The 20,100-nt window shown below is 33.2% G+C and overlaps 1 protein-coding gene across 2 annotated transcripts in view; it reads right to left on the reverse strand.

Annotated features, from left to right (window-relative positions):
- ST8SIA4 (ST8 alpha-N-acetyl-neuraminide alpha-2,8-sialyltransferase 4) overlaps positions 1–20,100 on the reverse strand; it is a 100,956-nt gene that overhangs the window by 34,567 nt on the left and 46,289 nt on the right. The window lies entirely within an intron of this gene.

A 20,100-nucleotide genomic window follows, 5' to 3' on the forward strand; every position in this document is an offset into this window, starting at 1 on the left:
CATAGAATCTGAAGCAGGCTCCAGGCTCTGAGCTGTCAGCACAGAGCCTGATGTTGCTCAAACTCACAAATCAAGTTGAGATCACAACCTAAGCCAAAGCTGGACACTCACCCAACTGAGCCACCCAGGCACCCAGCCATACACTCACCCCAAACTCAAAGGCCTAACCCTCTCCAAACTATTGAGTAAAAGAGATAATTTACTTTATGTTATGGGAGAAAAACTAATAAATAACAAAGGATAGAATTCAATGATTGTTCAAAGTGATTGTTCCAGTGCAACACACACACACACACACACGCACACACACACACGTCCCAGATCTTACATTTTGCCAGACTTCTTTTAGACAATAAATAAAATAAGTAGGGTTCCCCGGTCCTGTGAGCATCAGCAACCTTTAATTATATTTGAATATTTATCTCCAAATCTTATCTTTCCTCCAACTCCCTAAATCAAATGTTACATTTGCCTGTTTCCTTATTGCTTCTTTCAAACAGAAAAGAAAAATAATAGAAACAAATGACACACATTCCCCATCTGTAACATTTAATAATTCTGTGGCTCTGGGCAAGTCACCTTCTTGTATATTTCAGACATAATGGTTGTAGTACAACCATGTTCAACTATGGGAAGGAATTTAAGAGATTTTAGATGAAACATCCACTGTTTTATCTTGCCAAAACAGCTCTACAAAATCAGTTTTCTTGACAAAATAATTCTCTTCAACTATAGGATTAAAACTGCTAGAGATTATGATGAACCATGGCTGATCTCATGTATTGTAAAAGGTTCTAATTATCTACTAATGAGATACATTTTATTTTGGAATGAGGAAGAAACAATATTTCAGTTTCTTAATGCATGTTTGAAATAGATACCTGAAAGTTACAATACCATGTTGCAAGTGAAATGAAATTTTTTTCTAAAAATATGAACTCCTACTTTGCACACACATGCCTTTTTTCCTGTTTAATTGGGCTGCCTGGGTGGCTCAGTTGGTTGAGTGTCAGACTCTTGATTTCAGCTCAGGTCATGATCTCACAATTCATGAGTTTCAGCCCCACATCGGGCTCAGTGCTGATATCAAGGAGTCTGCTTGGGAATGTCTTTCCCATCTCTCTCTGCCCCTCCCTGGCTTTCTCTCTCACACAGAAGAATTCTATCTCTCTCTCAAAATAAATAAATAAATAAATAAACATTAAAAAATAAATCTTACTATGTATTAATAATTAATTCAATTACTTCAATAAAATATTGCATTAGAGTTCTGAATAAAATTAGAGGTACATTAACTGGAAGAGACACATACATTTGCACATATATACAAACATGTATATGTATATTTATTATAATGTTTTACATGTATCATTATGTATCAAGACATTTTTCTGTTTTGCTTTTACCAAAAAATATTTCTTCTTCATGTATGTTTAGTTATTACTGAAGCAAATGACTTAAAATAATTTTACTTTCCCAAATTATTTTTCCTATCATTTGGACTTTTAGTTAAGTAGTTAGGAAATCAAAATTTTCCAATTATGTAAGTAAACATGTTTCTTTTTTTAAGCTTATTTATTTATTTTTGAAAGAGAGAGAGAGCTTGAAAGCAGGGTTTGAAATGAATGGTGAGATCATGACCTGAACTAAAATCAAGAGTCAGACATTTAATCAACTGAGCCATGCAGATGCCCCATTAGTAAACATGTTTCTTATCTGACAGTCAAAAGCAATCTACCAAGTTTCTAATAAAATGGAAACATTTAACCCCTAAAAAATAGTTTTAAGCATTTATAGTAGAGAAATTAGAATATAAGAATTTTAGAAAAATGATGAATGTGTAGGGCAATGATAATAGAGTAAATATTCATTTCTGACAAATATCATAATATCTGAAAGCTATTCAAAAGCACTTAGTCAGGTCAAACTCAATTCCAGGGCAAAGAATTTGAGTAATTTTTCTGTAGTCAATAACATATAGAGACTTCCCTTTAGGGATTATTATATAAAATATCTATTATGCCTGCTTATTTTGATTAGTATAGTAAATGAAAGTTATTGACTTTGCTTTTATATATATCACTGTTGTCAGTACATTTACATTAGCCAATCCAAACTGCAATATCAGATATAACCAAAAGGAAATAATCTAATAAATGAGACAGACATTTCTGATAGAGTTGACAGTGTGATAGAAAAGATTTTATTAATAGCCTGTATATTAATGGCTTGAATTTCTCTGTAATATACACTAGAATCTTCTTGAATCACTACTTGTCTGGTGGGCTGGAGCTGGCACATACTGATTCACCAGGGCCATTGTTAAATCTTGAATTTTATAATTGGTTGACATCTCACCATTAGCTTGAAATTGGACATGGTGGGAGTATTTACTCTATATTCCAGTTTTGTTTGTTTTCCCAGAAAGCTGATTCTTAAAAAGTTATTAGCAGACATAATGCTTGAAAAGAATATGCATAGTGAAATACTGTGTAATTTTCTACAACTACTTATCAATCAATTTCTTAAACTAGTGAATAGAGCATAACATTTGGTATCAAAATGTGTTATGACTGGTTGCTTACAGCCTTAGGATGTCACTTAACCTGCCCAAATATGCTTTAATGTCATGATTTTTAATGAGATCTTTGAATAGAAGACATGCAAAGTCTTCTCCAGTTCTGAGACTGTCTGAATCAATTACTGTGTATGTTTATATCTCATTCTCCTCCCAAAAGGTAGAGTAATGAAACTAATGGTTGAGAGATGAATAAAGCAGAGAACTATGATGAGTGAGTCAGGCTGACTGTCAGAATGGAAGAGACAAATGGTTATGTAGATTGTGAAGAACTGGACACCAAAACCTAGTCTACAGAAGACAGAACACTCGTCTGTGGCTCATAATTATAAAGCTGTAAAGGTCTGATATTGCCAGATCTTCCTACTTTTTAAAGAATCAACAAAAAATGACATTTTTATTTGAAAGATCATGGTTATCAAATGTTGGCAACAAATTTCATTTTTAAGTATCTGTGTTGTTCAATAGGTCAGTAGACAAATTGATTGTTAGTCATCAATTTGCTACCCCTGTTCTCTAATCAGGAAGGGGACAGAAATAGCAATAGGGTGTTTCTATAAGAGAAGTGAAAGAAATCAGGGCATTTAATAAAGACCATGTAATATTACACATACTTCTAACAAATAAATAAGAGCCAAATAAACACCATAAACAACATATTTTAACAACCTGTTTTGTCCAGAAACAATATCTAAATTATGCTTTTCTCGCTCCAGTCCAAATATTAATAACTGAGGGTGTAACAGGGAGCACCAGAGTAAAAGAATCTGTTAAATTAAAAGTTGAAAGTCAAAGTATTTCAGGTCACTTGGTTCTGTATCTCTAAGAAGGCAATTTGTTTAGTCCAAATTTAAAATAAAGACTTAATCTGAAGACTTGAGTCCAGAGACACAAGTGTAAGCCATCAACATGGTAGTTACTTAGAATGTATTCTCTGGCACTTTCCTCAGGTATATCCTTACACGTATTTGCTTTGTATAGAATAATACATATGTGTGATAGAAAGAATAATCACTAGGTAATTTTAGCAAATTGTGAAGCAGAAACATTCTGATTCTGACGCTGTGCTGTCCACATTAAACGCCCCAAAAAAACTAAGCCATGTTGATAAAGCTTTCTCTAAAAACAGATTGTTTATTCCTCTAAACTTTCATCAACTTAAAATGCTTGAGAACTGATATTCAGTTTTGATACAAATTCACTTGTTCTCTAGCCAAATACACATTTTAAAGTTCTTTAATGTGTTTCAAATTTCATTTAAAGTAAAATAATTTAAATTTAGATGGCAAAAGCTTCACAAATAATATGGCACACCATCAATCAATTTTCTAGAAGAGATCTTGATTTGCTCTGCAGATGTCAGCTGAAAGCTTGAGTAGATAAATGAACTTAAATATAATGAAATGCTCAGAACTCAGCTATAGGAAACGTGTTATCTCTTTTTGAGTTAAAAAAATAGAATTCTATTTTAGAATTACTTAAAAACTTATGTCTAGAGTTTGGGATATAAATCCTTAGCTAGATAGGCAGTTTATTTAAGTGTTTCCTCTTCTTGTTTGTGAAAAATAATCTTTTCATCTCTGGCCAGGAAACACAAGCCAGAAACAGCTCAAGATATGTGGTAAGTTATACAAATAGGAATGTATTCACTTTCTGAATACCATTTTGGCAAAGGGTACAAGGCTATATAAATTAATAGGTATTATTACATTGAAAACCAATACATCAAAAAGGAATTATAAAATGGCACAAACACTGTTATAATAATGGTAAACAGTGAGCTGCTCCCAGAGTCAGTGATTTTGGCTCAGCTAATGAGTATCTTATTAGATGGGACTCTGGGCCTCAATTCCTTGCTCTGTAAAAGGAAAGGTTTAGCTAGTTTACATCAAAAGGGTCACTAAAATTAATACATATTAATTGGCTATGGATAATATATTTATATACTTTTTTCCAAGTTTTTATTTAAATTCCAGCTAGTTAATGTACAGTGCAATATTAGTTTCAGGTGCACAATGTAGTGATTCCAAACTTCCATACAACACCTAGTGCTCACCACAAGTGCCTTCCTTAATACCCATCATCTATTTCCCCCACCCCCCCACCTGCCTCCCTATCCACTGACTGATGAATGGATAAAGACAAGGTGATATATATATACATACATATACACACACACACACTCATATAATGTGTATATATACACACACACATGCATATATAATGTATACACACACACATATATAATGTGTATATATATACACACACACAAATGGAATATATTTATATACTTTTATGACAATCATACATTTAAATATTTTCATTGCACCTAAAATCTGTTTTAAATATTCCTGAACCTTTACTTATATATTATGTTATGGTTTTATCAGTAAGACACAAAAAATTGTCTAATGCATGAAATGAGAATTTTTAAAGCTTTTCTAATGGGTTTAGGTTTTTCTAAGCAGTTATGAATTTCTTCATAACTTTTTCAACATTTTCAAATATTTTTTACTTATTTTAGGGAGGACCATAGTGCTTTCTTTAAAGAAATCCAAAGCTTCTTCTTTAAAGAAGATACAACAGTTTGATGAACATATATAAATACATGGCACATTTAGAGTTTCTTCAAAGGTAAAGACAGGGGACTTTCGAAGACACTACAAAACATGCTTCAGTGTGTTACTGTAATGGAATAAAGCCCAAGTTATGAAAATGTTCTGTAATATCATCATCAGTAAATCTTGGTTAGAAAGTCCCCAATCAAACCTAAGTGTTAAAAGGTCCAGAATATTGAGGAGGAACGTCAAATTCCCCAAGCAGTTCACGTTATTATGAGTCACAGGGCTTGGGCAATGCAGTTATTTCCTAACACTCTAACTGCTACAGAGGAAACCTCATGCTTCCATCATCTCCTAGCCAGTCAGAGCAGTATCCTGTTGAATAGTTTTATTGTTTTTGGCTGTCTTTGCTGAGGGTAAGCCTCATTTGCTCCTGTAGCAGTCTTGTTCTTGGTTTCTTAAGGACATAAGAAAATCAATCTCCAAAGTTTTCCAATTACATAGATAGAAAAAATGAAAAGAAAATGAAGATAGTTTGTCCAGTGTATCACCTTTGTCTTTCATAATTGCTTCTTCCTGTTTATTCTTGTAAGTCCCACCCTCTACCTAAACTATTTGCAGTCACAGTATGCCTCCTCATCGTCATATTCAGTGTCTTAGACACAGTGAGAAGTCCAAGGACTTAGTTCCTTTGCACACCAAGTTAAATGAGAAAAATGGAATAAGGGAAATGTCAAACCCACCATATATTATGGTGGAGAAAGAAGAGAGATTCATAAATCTATTTGAATGTAATCTTGTTCTGTCACTTTGAATTATTTCTAAACAGGTTACTCATTTCACTAGTTGTACAACTGTTTCCTTTTATCATCTTCCATCGCTTTCTAAAATACATTTTAGCATGTAGAAGCATTGTTTGAATCCTAAAGGTTTTGTAAATCAGGACTCTGATTAACATTCTTTTTTTTTCTTTTCTTTCTTTCTTTTTTAATCAAGCCATATGTATAGGTATCATTATGTTTAGGTCTTTCAAAAGAGGACTATTTTGCAGAAGATAACTCTGATAACAACTTGTAAGTAGGCAATACTGTGAAATATTGGTTTATACTCTCAGTTGACCTTTAATCCTGCTTGGAAACTCTTCTGTGCATCTCTACTCAGTGATCCCACTCACACATCCCACTGGAGGTGTTCCAAGCATTTGCCAAATTACATTCTCAAATTACCATGACCCTTCCTTGCATAAAACCCTGGACTATGCAAGTGGGAATTCCCTTCCTTGAGGAACCCATGCTTAGTGATATTCTTTGCAGCCCCAGACAGAGCCCAGCCCTGGCCCCATAAATGTTCCTGAATGAGCAAATGTACAGAAACACATCGATTTATTTTTTCCAAATGTGGAATGATGTGATTTAAAGTATTCTGCTGTTTGAATACAAACTTTTTAATGCAAAATTCTAAATCTGGTTTTTTTATTCTGTCGAATAGGACTACCATGCTTTGTGTATTACTACAATATTTGTATGAAACATATTCTGCGTTAATTATTTTCTGTAAAATATCAGCTTACTAGTTTTGAAACTGACAGCAATTTTGTTGTAGGCATCTGGTCTAGGGAAAAAAGAAACAGAAAATATTTGCCAGCGGAATAAACTACAAAATATGTTTAGCAGCACTGATTCTTCCTAGTAGTGACTTTTATAAATGGGAACCTACAGATGGATTGATCACTATCAAGAAGCAAAAACAAATAGTTTGGGGAAGGTTCCCACATTCTACCACCACATTGCTTCCTTAATTTTTATTATTTTAAAATAATTACTGTAAAACATTTATAAGACTGTGCAATTTTCTCAAGCACTGCTGAAAAACATATATTTTAATGTAAGATCAGCATGTCACATTGTGAAAATTTTATACATGGCTATAAAATAATTTTTGCAGAAAGTTTATGGAGTTCTACTGAGAGGAGTAAGACCAATGGAATAAAATGCAAAATCATAAGTAGCTGCAGTATAATTTTACTTTGAGTAAGATCCACTGGAGGAATGGAAAAGCAAAAAAAAGGAGTTACTATTAAACCAGATTATCAAAAATATTAACTGTGTAATACAGAATCCCTTGCATTTTAGATTCTGTAAAGAACATCTAGATGTCACATGATTATTTTAGCTATTAAATTTCATTCAAGTTTTTAACTGGAACAAATACCATTTGATATCTGAACTCAGTTACTTGTTGCTACAGCTTAATTAATTTTGGCAAATTTCCCTGAAATGTTATAAAGGCCAAGGAAATTCAGTCTGTATAATTCATTCAATGGCATCTATACAAGCTAAGTACCTAATAATTCCTAATTTCTTTATTACCCTATCACTTTATGACTTTATTTTTTACAGAAGGGCAAATGGATTCTTCCAGTGCTTTTACTATCCTTAGAGTGACATCAAAGGGCAATATTTTCTTAAGACTGGGCTTAAAATGAGTAATGAGATAATGAGACAAGCAATATGAACCATACTTTTATTATGACAATTTGGTGTTGACAATGAAAATGTTATGCTGCCTGAAACAAAAACAACTTATTTTTGGTAAGAAATTAATGATGGCAACTGCCAGCCCATTCCCTCTGCAAGGCATTCCATCTGACCACCAACGTAGTCATCGGATGATGGTTTGGAGGATAAAAGTGGAGTCAGGATAGAGTGGAGTGACTGTAACTGAGTTCTTCATGCACTGGCATTACTGATATTTCGTCTAGAAAAACTTACCAGGAAATACAGTTAAGTAATCCCCTTGCTGAGGTAATGAGGTCTTGGGTTGCAAACAACAGGCTTTTACCCAATAAAAGAGCAGTGGCTTGCCACAATTTCTTGGTGCTGCCCCTAACTGCAATGCCTAACTTCACGATCCAGCTGGATGAAGATGCAGAGTAAGGAGCAACAGGAGGACAGAAATCAGCAGTACTGCTGCACCCCCAGCCTTTCCACTTCTCACTCCCCAAATTTCCCAAGTCTGTTCTTTGGGCCTTTGTGATTACTTTCCTTATTCCCAACAGCTTATTTGCCATTAAGAATTAGCTACCAGTTATATATACCTTACTGTTTATCTAAGCTACTTTATCCTTCCTCTCCTGAGTTTCTGAAGTTTATATTGTTATTTATTATTGAAACCAAAATCTGTTCAAAGTATATTGAAGTAAGTTCTTTCAAGGGATTAGAACGGCATATACAAAATTTCTGCCATCTAGGTGGGACCTTAACTTACTGACAAGGAGTAACAACGGCGTATCAGAAGGTTAAAGGTGTGTGTGTGTGTGTGTGTGTGTGTGTGTGTGTGTGTGTGTGTTGCCTTTTTATTTTAATAAAGTTTTTAATTTTAATTCCAGTATAGTTAACATACAGTGTTATCTTGGTTTCACGTGTACAATATACTGAAGGTTCTTAAGATATGATAGAAATGATCTTTTCTTAAGAACCAAGAAAATACTTAGGTTCCTATGTGGCTCAGTTGGGTAAGCATCTGACTATTACAGCTCAGGTCATGATCTCAAGGCTCATGAGATGGAGCCCTGGTCTCTGCACTGACAGCATAGAGAGTGCTTGGGATTCTCTCTCTCTCCCTCTGCCTCTGCCCCTCATCTGCTCATTCTCATTCTCTCTCTATGTCTTGTTCTCTCTTTCTCAATATAAATTAAAAGAAAACTGAGAAAATATTTTAAAATTGTGATTTCGCTTAGGCCCCTGAAGTGACAGTACCAGCATAATACCATTTGGAGGAAATGATTGTGACAATGAACATTGAAAACAAATGTAAGATTTCACAACTTCTATAATGTGATTTGACTGGTTCTCAAAATAAGCTGTGGAACAATATTTCCCACAGATCTCAACAAATATATTGAGTTTAAATACAGTCTCCAGAAAACCATATTGAACCACAAGCCCTGGCTTGAAGGGAGAGCACACTCACTCACTAATGCATAAAAAAGAAACATCATTCAGCATATTACTGGGAGCCAGAAAATAGCCCTGACTGTTTGGGATACACATTGGTGAGGGAAAGCTGGCAGAGTTAGCAGACTGACCACTGCACTGTGGTTTACCTTCCTACCACTGAATATTGGTTTTTACTAGAGCTCCATAATTTTTCCTCCTTCTCTTGTCTCTGTGAATATTTTCCTTGACTTATTTCATCTACAGATTGTGAAAATGTAAACGTCTGATTTACGAGACCTCAATCCCATATATAGAAAACAGAGTTTCTAGCCTGTTCCTGGCTAACATGCTTTCCAATTCTTGGTATTTATATAATCCAAGCCAAAAGGAATTATTAAAAGGACTTTAAAAATATTTAAAAATCAAGCCTATTCTGAACTATATGCTTACTCACTCACCCAGATTTTTAAATGATTTGGGGGTAAGGCTGATGAGAAGAGGAAAAAAAGGAGATATGACCGTTTCCTTGATCTCTTACCAAAAGTGCCTTTGAAATATGCAATAAATTATATCAATAATTTTTTCCTACATTAAAAATTCTAGTGCTCAAGTCCCAAGTCTTTTTTTTCTTTTATTTTTTTTAAACATTTATTCATTTTTGAGAGACAGAGTGTGAGTGGTGGGGGGGGGCAGAGAGAGAGGGAGACACAGATTCTGAAGCATCTAGTCTTTTGCCTTTTCTCTTCTCATGTATTACTAGTATCTTGGTACTGGCTGGCATTTCAAATATCTAGGCCATAATTTGGAAGTTGTAGCCTGAGTCTATAATGGTCCAATTAACTATATTAGGAGCTAAGGTTAGCTGACTGACTAATCAATCATAAGCAAACACCTTATCTAAAGTAGGTTGAAGGAGTTCAAGTTAAACCACATGTAAATTATTCTAAGGAAATAAGAAACTATAAAATTTTTAAAGATTTATGGAGTAGTTGATTCAATAACATTACTTGGTAAACTCAGTATCTAGTCATGCTTACTGTTTAAACATGATTATATATTTGCTTTTTATCTTAAATTCACAATTATTTTAGTTTATATAGAAATCTTGGGATGGAGTTACCTGGACTTAAATTAGAATAGCTTTATGCAGATTAATTCAATACATAGTTTGTATAGTGATGAGTGTTCCTCTTTTTTTTTTTTTCCCTGAAAGGTCAGAGAAACAAGGGAATTTCTAAGGTAATTTATATAGTTTCTACCACTCATTACAGGATTGGGTCTTGAAAGTAAAAAGGGAATAAACAACCAAAAGCATGTAATCAACATAATCTATGAAATAAATTTATGAATTTTTCTGTAGTTTTTAAATATAGCAGTATAAACATTTGTTCTGAATACTAAATTTCATTCTTGGAATTTAAAAAATGATAAAAATCAATTTCTTCCCCTGTCTAAAGTGTTTATTTTTTTATGTTTTTATTTATTATTGAGACAGAGAGAAACAGAGCATGAATGGGGGAGGGGCACGGAGAGAGGGAGACACAGAAATTGAAGCAGGGTCCAGGCTCTGAGCTAGCTGTCAACACAGAGCCCGATGCAAGGCTCGAACCCACGAACCGTGAGATCATGACCTGAGCCGAAGTTGGCCACTTAACCAACTGAGCCACCCAAGTACCCCTAAAGTGTTTAAAATTGCCTTTTTTCTTCTAGAAAACACTATAATAAATCAATCTGTTAAAAAATCATATAAATATTTCTATACACATATGTATACATATATATACAGATTTTGAAAAAATAATGTTCAAGGTCATAATCAAGAGATAACACTAAGTTACTAAGTTAGTAAATTATGGAACTAAGACAACTTTCTTAGGTTTTCAGAATGAATTTATAGATGTTCACTCTGGATGTTCCCAATGTCTCACTTCATTATTATGGTTGATTTATATTTTAATCAAAACTTAGTCTTACAGTTTTATTCTAACAATACCTTAGGCAGGTACAATTTAGTAAGCATTGATTTACAATTATGTGGGTACTGGGCACAAGTTTGTATTGCATATATACCAGTTGATTAATTAATACATTGCTGGGAAAACAAGCCATCTCTATGGAGATTCAAGCCTTCCTTATTGGCAGGGTTTCCCTCTGCGTCAACATAAGCTGAATGGTAAATATGATTTCCAGTGGTACCCAGGTTGATAAAAAAAAATGTTTTCTCCATCCAGTTTGCTGCCCTGCTTCTTTGATTGCTCTAAAGAACTAACTCTGATTTGAACTTCAAAGTCTTTCTTTGCTACAACTTTGCCCATTTTCATTACTCCATCTTCTACCCTTCTGCACTTGTGCCTCAACCGCCACCATAATGAATATAGGATTTCATCCTTTCTCTTAGTTATATGAAGATGTAAATAAATAAGTCATTGCACTTATGAAATTTATAACAGAGAACAAAGGGAACAATAATAATGCATTCTGATTACTGTTCTATTAGAGACACACATCCTTTGTAAAGAGAATACAGAGAAAAGACAGTCACATCAATCTCTGAAAAAGGGATAAAAGTGGGGAATTTGTGCCCAACTGGAACTTGCCTTTAACTGAAACTTGAAGGAAAAATGAAAATGATCCGGGGGGGAAAAAAAGAAAAAAATGCATACCAAGGGGAAAAAATCAGGATATGTCATTGTCACTGAGTGCCATGAAGGCTTCCCCACGCCTCAAAGCTATTCTAGATACTTTGCAAAGCCTTTTAGTCTCAATGAAAGAAAAAATATGTTGGCCAAGGGCAGCCTAGAAGCTCTGCTTCCCCACAGGCTCCTTTGTGACCCATACACCTGTGAATAATTTCTCGGATATAAGCCATTTATATTTTCACATTCCACAATGAAACATAAATGACATGAGCTGCTAGGAAATAATACTGTAACAAAGGGTAACTGGATTATGATTTCAGGAAACAGTGCAGTTCCAGAAGGGTAAACATCCGCCTCCCCAGCAAAGAAAGAAGCATTCCATCATGGAAATATCATGAGGTTTAAAATACCCAGTATGCAGTGTTTAGCTACTCAAAAACATTAAAGATGCATGTTTTTTTAAATAAATATTACAGCTGTGTTGCTCATTGGTCAAAATAGAAACCATTTGGAAATGTTTTTGGCATAAGGCTGAATTTAAAACAAGTAAGCCATTTTCAGAAAACATTTGGAGTGAATGTCACGATCCTCAAAGTTGTTTCTTAAAATTACTTTTCCTTGTGTGACTTTGAGTTGGTTCAATATTCCAAAACAATCCATTTGAATAACAGTAATGAACTCACATTTCCTACCAATGGTCTATTTCAGTCTCTCTTTTTACTGGGAATTCCACTGGGAGCCTGGTCTGATTCAGATTCTGCAAGCTCATGCCATTTACATGAATTTAGCCTGCAGAAGATCACCCTAATTTTAAGTAGCCTTTTATCTTTACATTCATTTAAAATTGAAAGATGTTTCATGTCTGAAAAATGAGTGCAGTAACTCAAATCTGAGCAATGGTATTTTTGTGTCAGTCTTAAAACTGGAAAAATATTGATGCTAAAAGATGTGTGAAGATACAACCTGTTATTTGTTAGGAACCACATTTAAAAATCATACATTCTATATGTTAACTAACTTGATTTTAAATAAAATCTTGAAAGAAAAAAATCAATAAAAAATTTTAAAAATCATACATTGTTATATATACAATGGAATACTATGCAGACATTGAAAGGATGGTATTGTGCCATTTGCAACATGGGTAAACCTAGAAAGTAAACCTAAGTGAAATAAGTCAGACCAAGAAAGACAAATACCATATGATTCAGTCATATGCAGAATCTAAGAAAAACAAATTAAAACAAATCTAAGAATTAAGAAAAAAGTAGAATCAGACTTATAAATAGAACAAACTAAGGGCTACCAGAGAGGAAGCAGGTGGGTGGATAGACAAAATGGGTGAAGGGGAGTAGAAAATACAGGCTCCACATTATGGAATGAATAAGTCATGGGAAGAAAAGGTATAGCACAGGGAATACAGTCAATGATATATTTTTTAAATATTTATTTTTGAGAGAGAGAGCATAAGTGGGAAAGGGGCAGAGAGAGAGGGGCAAACAGTGGATCCCAAGTGGGCTCTATGCAGTGAGCCGGATACAGGGCTCAAACTCATAAACCGTGAGATCATGGCCTGAGCTGAAGTCGGATGTTCAACTGACTGAGACACCCAGGTGCCCCTAATCAATGATATTCTAATAGTGTTACATGGTGACAGGTGATGAGCATAGCATAACGTATACAGAAGTGGAAACACTATGTTGTACACAGAAACTAATGTAACATTGTTTATCAACTATATTCTAATTTGAAAAATTAAGGCCAAAAAATCATACATGGTAACAAAGCAACTAATGTGTGCTTCTTTTCTTCTTATAGAAAAATGTGCTTGACAAATGAAAAATTTAGAACATCAGTTACATAGATAAGAGGTGAGCTAGAGATGTCACTTGATTTGATTTCTGCAAACCTTGTTATTCCTTCCTACACTTAAATATATAATGTAGAAATTATGACCTTGATCATTAAAGTGTGAATGAAGTACTCCAGCCTACCAGTTTATGGGTTGCCTACCAAAAGAAAACATCAATAATCCAGCAAAACCCCAGGAAACTTAAGAGGGTATATTAAGTGATATCCTACTGTTAAACACCATTTTATTTAATGACAAAAATGGAGAAATAAGTATACTGCTCATGAAATATGCATATTAATTAATATATTCTGAATAAGAAGAAATAATTCAAAAGTTAGTCTCTTCCAGTAATAGTGTAAAAGAATACTTATCCTCCCAACACAAGATGAAATTACTAAGAATAAATTCAAAATAGCACAACAAATACCAACAAAATAAATACAAAGTGGGAAAATTTTGCCATATATTAAGCATGACAAATCAATTTTTGAAAATCTTAAGTGATGACAAGTTGAATATAATGTATCATTATTATAAGGAAAGTGTATTATTGGTACTGTTTACATGCAAAAGGTCTAGCAAACAACTCTCTCTCTCTCTCTCTCTCTCTCTCTCCCCCCTCTTTCTTTCTCTCTCTGAAAAGAAATATATATTTCACATGTATATATGTATATATATATGTATATATATATATATATATATATATGAAAAAATTTTAAATGTCTCTACTCCCGTGTTGGCTAACACTTTTAGGATGTTAGAACTGACTTTTAGAATTGACTCAGCATGTTTCTTAAACATAACTGTCTAGCCATGGGATACTATTAGTAATGTCATATGTTATATAATACTTATATATAATACTTATATATAGTATATATATAAGTGTATTATATTGTACATCACATACTTATATAGTGTATTATATTGTACATCACATACTATGTTAAATGTATATAAAACATTAATAGTATATTAAAAATCATTATATGTTAGAAATATATATAACAATATATATTTGTATTTTCCTTATATGCAATATATAAACACTAATTTTACATAATTTCCATTTATAGAATGAGCTATGCTTTTTAAATAGGTTAACAATTTTAGAAATTTGAAGAAAGAACAAATTCAATAGGCTAAATTGCTCCCTAACAAACATATATATCTATATCTTATATCTCTATATATCTATATCTGTATTTATCTATATCTATCTATATATAACATGTGTACATGTGTGTGTGTGTGTGTGTGTGTGTGTGTGTGTGTGTGTGTATTTTACCAGCAACAAGAAACTTTTAGATGGGGGTGGGTTAGCTTAATTATAATCTTGAAAAATATAAAGAATAATTAAATTCCAAGAGAAATGACTTTGAAGCATAAATATTATAGTAAGTGCCTCAATTATCATGATGATTAAGTTAAACCAAGCTTTTCATTTAGGTTAATAGATGACATTTCTGAGGATGTTTGTAAATAATAAGTACAAATGCATACTGTGGTGTTTTGAATATTCACTTAAGCAACAGCAGTTAAAGCACAGGACCAGTGAAATTCAGCACTGAAAAGAATCTAAATGGTTATTTATCTCAATACCCACATCTTAAAAGAAACAAATCTGAGCTTGAAGAATTTAAATAGTCTTGTCCATGGACAGAATAGGAGTTTTATTTTGACCTTCCTTGTATATTAAAGTCCTAAATAATTCTTGAAAATTCTCTAAACCAGTGTTCTCAGTTTGGATCAATGTAGAAACAAGTTTTAAAGAAAAAAGGAATATTTTTTCAGCACCTGCAAAATACATCTGTTAACTCCAATTTGAAAAATTCTGTTATAGGTCCTAGGGTATACCAAGCATTTCAAATGAAAATTCTTAATTCCAAGCAAATTTAATGCAGTCATACAGTCAGTTTTACTCACACTTGTACATTTATTTTGAAGCTGTTAAATTATCCTTTAAATAAGAAACATTTGGAAGATTTGTTAAATATAAGGATAGCATATGTATTCTCCACTAAAAGATAAAAAACAGAAATCATTGGTAGAACTCATAAAAAATTTTTAAAAATCTATGTGAACTGAATTTATCTTTCTCTTAAAAATCATTTTGGTGAACATGTTTACAAATTGTTGGATAACTTTAGAATTACCAACTATGAAGGTAACACATAGAACATTATGAACTTTTATTAATATCAATAATCACAAGTTCTTAATCTAAGTGTTTATCTTGATTAATGCAAAGTATCTTTATCAACTTAGGGAGGGTATAGTCTATTGTATGAATATTAATATTAAAACCAATAATTAGTGTATCATGAAAAGATAGGAAAACATTATTTTTGTTACAGTAGTGCTGAAACAATAAACTAATGCATGATATAAATTTATAAACTAATTTAGACTTGAATAATTTTTTGCCTAAATACTTTAATGCTTCATAAAAATTGTCAGAGCAAAGGATTCAAATACAAAGGATTGATATATTTTACAGAATGATTGCAAGCAAATCTAATGTTTTTTTAATGTTTATTTATATTTGAGAGAGAGATACAGAGACAGCATGAGGAGGAGGGACAGAGAGAGACAGGCACAGAATCTGAAGTGGGTTTCAGGCTCTGAGCTGTCAGCATATAGGCCAATGCAGGGCTTCAACTCAGGAGCCATGAGATCATGACTTGAGCCAAAGTCGGACACTCAACCAACTGAGCCACCCAGGCACCCCCCAAAGAAATCTAAAGTTTAAATCAATTATGCTCTTAAATATAAATATCTGAATAGAGATAAGAGAATTATAATTAAGATATCAAAAAATAGAGATGAGAACCCAAAAAAACAAACTCCTTAAAGTTAAAACTTCAAAACAGAAAAAAAAAGGCAGAAGACTATATATCATTCTAAGCAAGAACTAGAAATTTATATATAACATTTTTGTGCATATAAAACATAATTTTAAAATACACCTATTTATCCATCAAGTCTCTTTCCTTAGAAAATTCTTAAGAAATTATCAGGGGTGCCTGGGTTGCTCAGTCGGTTAAGCATCCAACTCTTGATTTTAGCTCAGGTCATGATCTTGTAGTTCGTGAGTTTGAGCCTCATATTGGGCTCGGCACAAATAGTGTGGAACCTGCTTGGGATTCTCTCTCTCTCTCTCTCTCTCTCTCTCTCTAGATAAACTTAAAATTAAAAAAGAAGTTATCTATAGCACTTGGTAGTAGAACTGAGAATTTAGTTTTTGCGTGCTCATTTGTCTTTATCCTGTTAAAAAATAAGAAAATAAAGTATAACCATCCCACTGAATAAAACAGCACTTGGCTATTATACATCAAATTATAGTAATTAAAAAATAAGACTTTTTAAACTAACACTAAATGTTTTATAAAAATATATGTTGATATGTCTTATGTGATAATTTAAAATTGTATCTTAAACTATTACATGGGTTAAATGTTTGTTTCAGCATATTGTGTGTTGTACATTAATAATTTTATTATAAATGTAATAGAACCTTGAATTTTTATATATTGTAGTCACATTTTTCAAGTTTCAACAAATCATTTTCAAGGGTCAAAATCCCCTCTTCATTCCTAAAGTCTTATGAAAATTATTTCTCTTTCACAAGGAAAACTACAAAATAATAATGAAAATATATAGTCATGTGTAGTTTTTGAAGAAATACGAGAGAAAAACTTGCAACCCCACACCAATTTAATGCATTCATGGATTCTCTTAAATTTGTATATATATCTTTTATTTGTCCCCATTAGATTACCCTTTCATTATTTTGTAAGATTGTTTTAAAATTAGAATCTATCTTTCTTCCTCATATTTTATTTAATATGGCTTGAGAAGGATGACCATTCATTGAAACATTATCTAAGAATCTCTTAGAGTTTTGTGATTGAGGTTATATTTTTGGAGCTTTATTAAAAACAAAAAAAACCTTGCAATTAGATGTTTGAAGTTGGTAAGCCATCATAATTTTCAGTGAGGATAAAGTTCACATAATGAAGCTTGACAATATGAAAACTATCTAAATGATTCTCATTGTGGTAGGAACCTTTTGCTTTCCAAATCACTTAAAGGCCCTTCTCATTTTAACATAGTGATTATGTGCACACTAAACTGTATGTACTAGGTGCTCTAAACATTTTATTAGAGACAACAAACTCCAGGAATCAACAGAGGCTGTGAAATTCTCTAGACTATTTTCCTGAACTTTATTAAACACAGTGTTTCAGAGAGATATAAAACAGATACTTAAAGAACAGATCTTTGGGGAGTTTGCACTTGCTTTCATATCATGTGAATCTGTGTCATTGGTATTCACACTTCCTTATTTTCTTTCAGAGTTCCAGTAGCTTTGCAGAGTATAAACATTATGTTGCAATGCTACATTGCATGCATTAATGTGTTCATATCATTAATTCCATAAATGAAATCACCTTTCACATACACCACGTGTACAAATTTCCAATGGACTGGAAAGGCGAAAGACAACTATAGAGCTTTATATCCTGGATCACAGTTTAGAATTCAATCATTTGACACCCGAAGGGTGAGCAGATAGATTGGGCAGTAAAGTAATTAGGTGTGTTCTTCATAGAGAAATCAAAACAATTCTTGTTAAAAAACATCTTAAGCATAGTAATCTAATGAAAGTATACCATTAACTTTACCTGGTCAGAAGTTTGGCTTTGTTGCTCTCTGGAATAAAATGCTTAGGTGAAATACTATATAATGGTTATGGAAGGAATGTGGATAAGACAAAACATAGAGTGTTGATTAACTAGTTATTAAAAGATCTGCACTCTATATTTTTTAATGTTTATTTATTTTTGAGATAAAGAAAGAGACAGAGCACGAGGCAGGGAGGGGCAGAGACAGAGGGAGACATAGAACCCGAAGCAGGCTCCAGGCACTGAGCTGTCAGCACAGAGCCCAGCGTTGAACTTGAGAGTTCAAGCCAGGAGATCATGACCTGAGCCAAAGTTAGACACTTAACCACTGAGCCACACAGGCATACCCCTGCACTTTCCATATTTAAAAAAAATCTGTCAAAAGGGGCATGTGGGTGGCTCAGTCAGTTAAGTTTCCAACTTTTGGTTTCGGCTCAGGTCATGACCTCACGGTTGGTGAGTTCAAGCCCCACACTGCCAGCACATAGCTTGCTTGGGATTCTCTTTCTCTCTCCCTTTGTCTCCACCTCTCCCCTGCACATCCTCTCAATCTCTCCCAAAATAAATAAACACATTTTAAAAATCTGTAAAAAGCCTATATGAATCCACAGTTGTTAATCATGTATAATTTGATTCTAATTTATTGAAAATGCTCCATTTCAATCATACCTCTTATTTTGTGCTTTGCCATTGAGAGTGAATTAAGAAATACACAACAGAATTTAGGGAACAAAAGTACTAATTGCCAAGTTTATATGGAGAGGCAAAAGAATAGTCAATGCAATACAGATGGAGAAGAAGAAAGAGGACTGACACTACCTCACTTCAAGTCTTACAAAGCTAACAGAATCAGGACAGCATGGGGTTGGTGAAAAATAGACAAATAGTCAACAGAACAGATAAAGACTCCAGAAATAGATCCACATAAATAGAGCCAACTAATGTTTCAGAAAGAAGCAAAGATAATATAACAGAGCAAAGATAGTCTTTTTTTTTTTTAAAGATCCTCCATCCATCTTGCACTGGATGTTGCTGCAAAGACACAGGCTGTGCGTGCAACCAAACTTCACTCTTTCCGTCTGATATGTACCCCACAGGTTCCTCAAAGATAGGCCTTCCAACAAACAATGCCAGACAACTACATATAAAGAATCTAGGCAGAGACCTTATACCTGTCACAAAAATTAACTCAAAATCGATGATAGATCTAAATGTGAAATGCAAATCTATACAATTCTTAGAAGATAACATAGAAGAAAATCTAGATAAACTTAGGTTTGGCAATGACTTTTTAAATATATCACCAAAGGCATGATCCATGAAAGAAATAATTGATAAGCTGGTCTTCATTAAAAATAAAAACTTATGCTCTGCAAAAGACACTGTGAAAAGAATGAAAAGACAGGCCACAGATTGGGAGAAAATATGTGCAAAAGACATACCTAGTAAAGGAGTGTTATCCAAAATATACAAAAACTCAGCAATAAACTCAGCAATAAGAAAACCAACACCTTGACTAAAAAATGGGCCCAACACCTCAATACACTTCTCACTGAAAAAGAGATAAAGATGGCAAATACACATATTAAAAGATGTTCCACATCATTATGTCATCAGAGAAATGCAAACTAAAACAACAATGAAATATCACTACGTTAACTATGAGAATGGCCCAAATCCAGAACACTAAAAGCATAATAGTGAACATGTGGTGTAGCAGGAACTCTTATTCATTATTGCTGAAAATATAAAATGGTTCAACCAGTTTGGAAGACAGTTTGGCAATTTCTCACAAAACTCAACATACTCCTAACATATAGATCCAGCAATCATACTCCATG

Source organism: Suricata suricatta, chromosome 6, assembly GCF_006229205.1.
Source record: "Suricata suricatta isolate VVHF042 chromosome 6, meerkat_22Aug2017_6uvM2_HiC, whole genome shotgun sequence".
NCBI lineage: Eukaryota > Metazoa > Chordata > Mammalia > Carnivora > Herpestidae > Suricata > Suricata suricatta.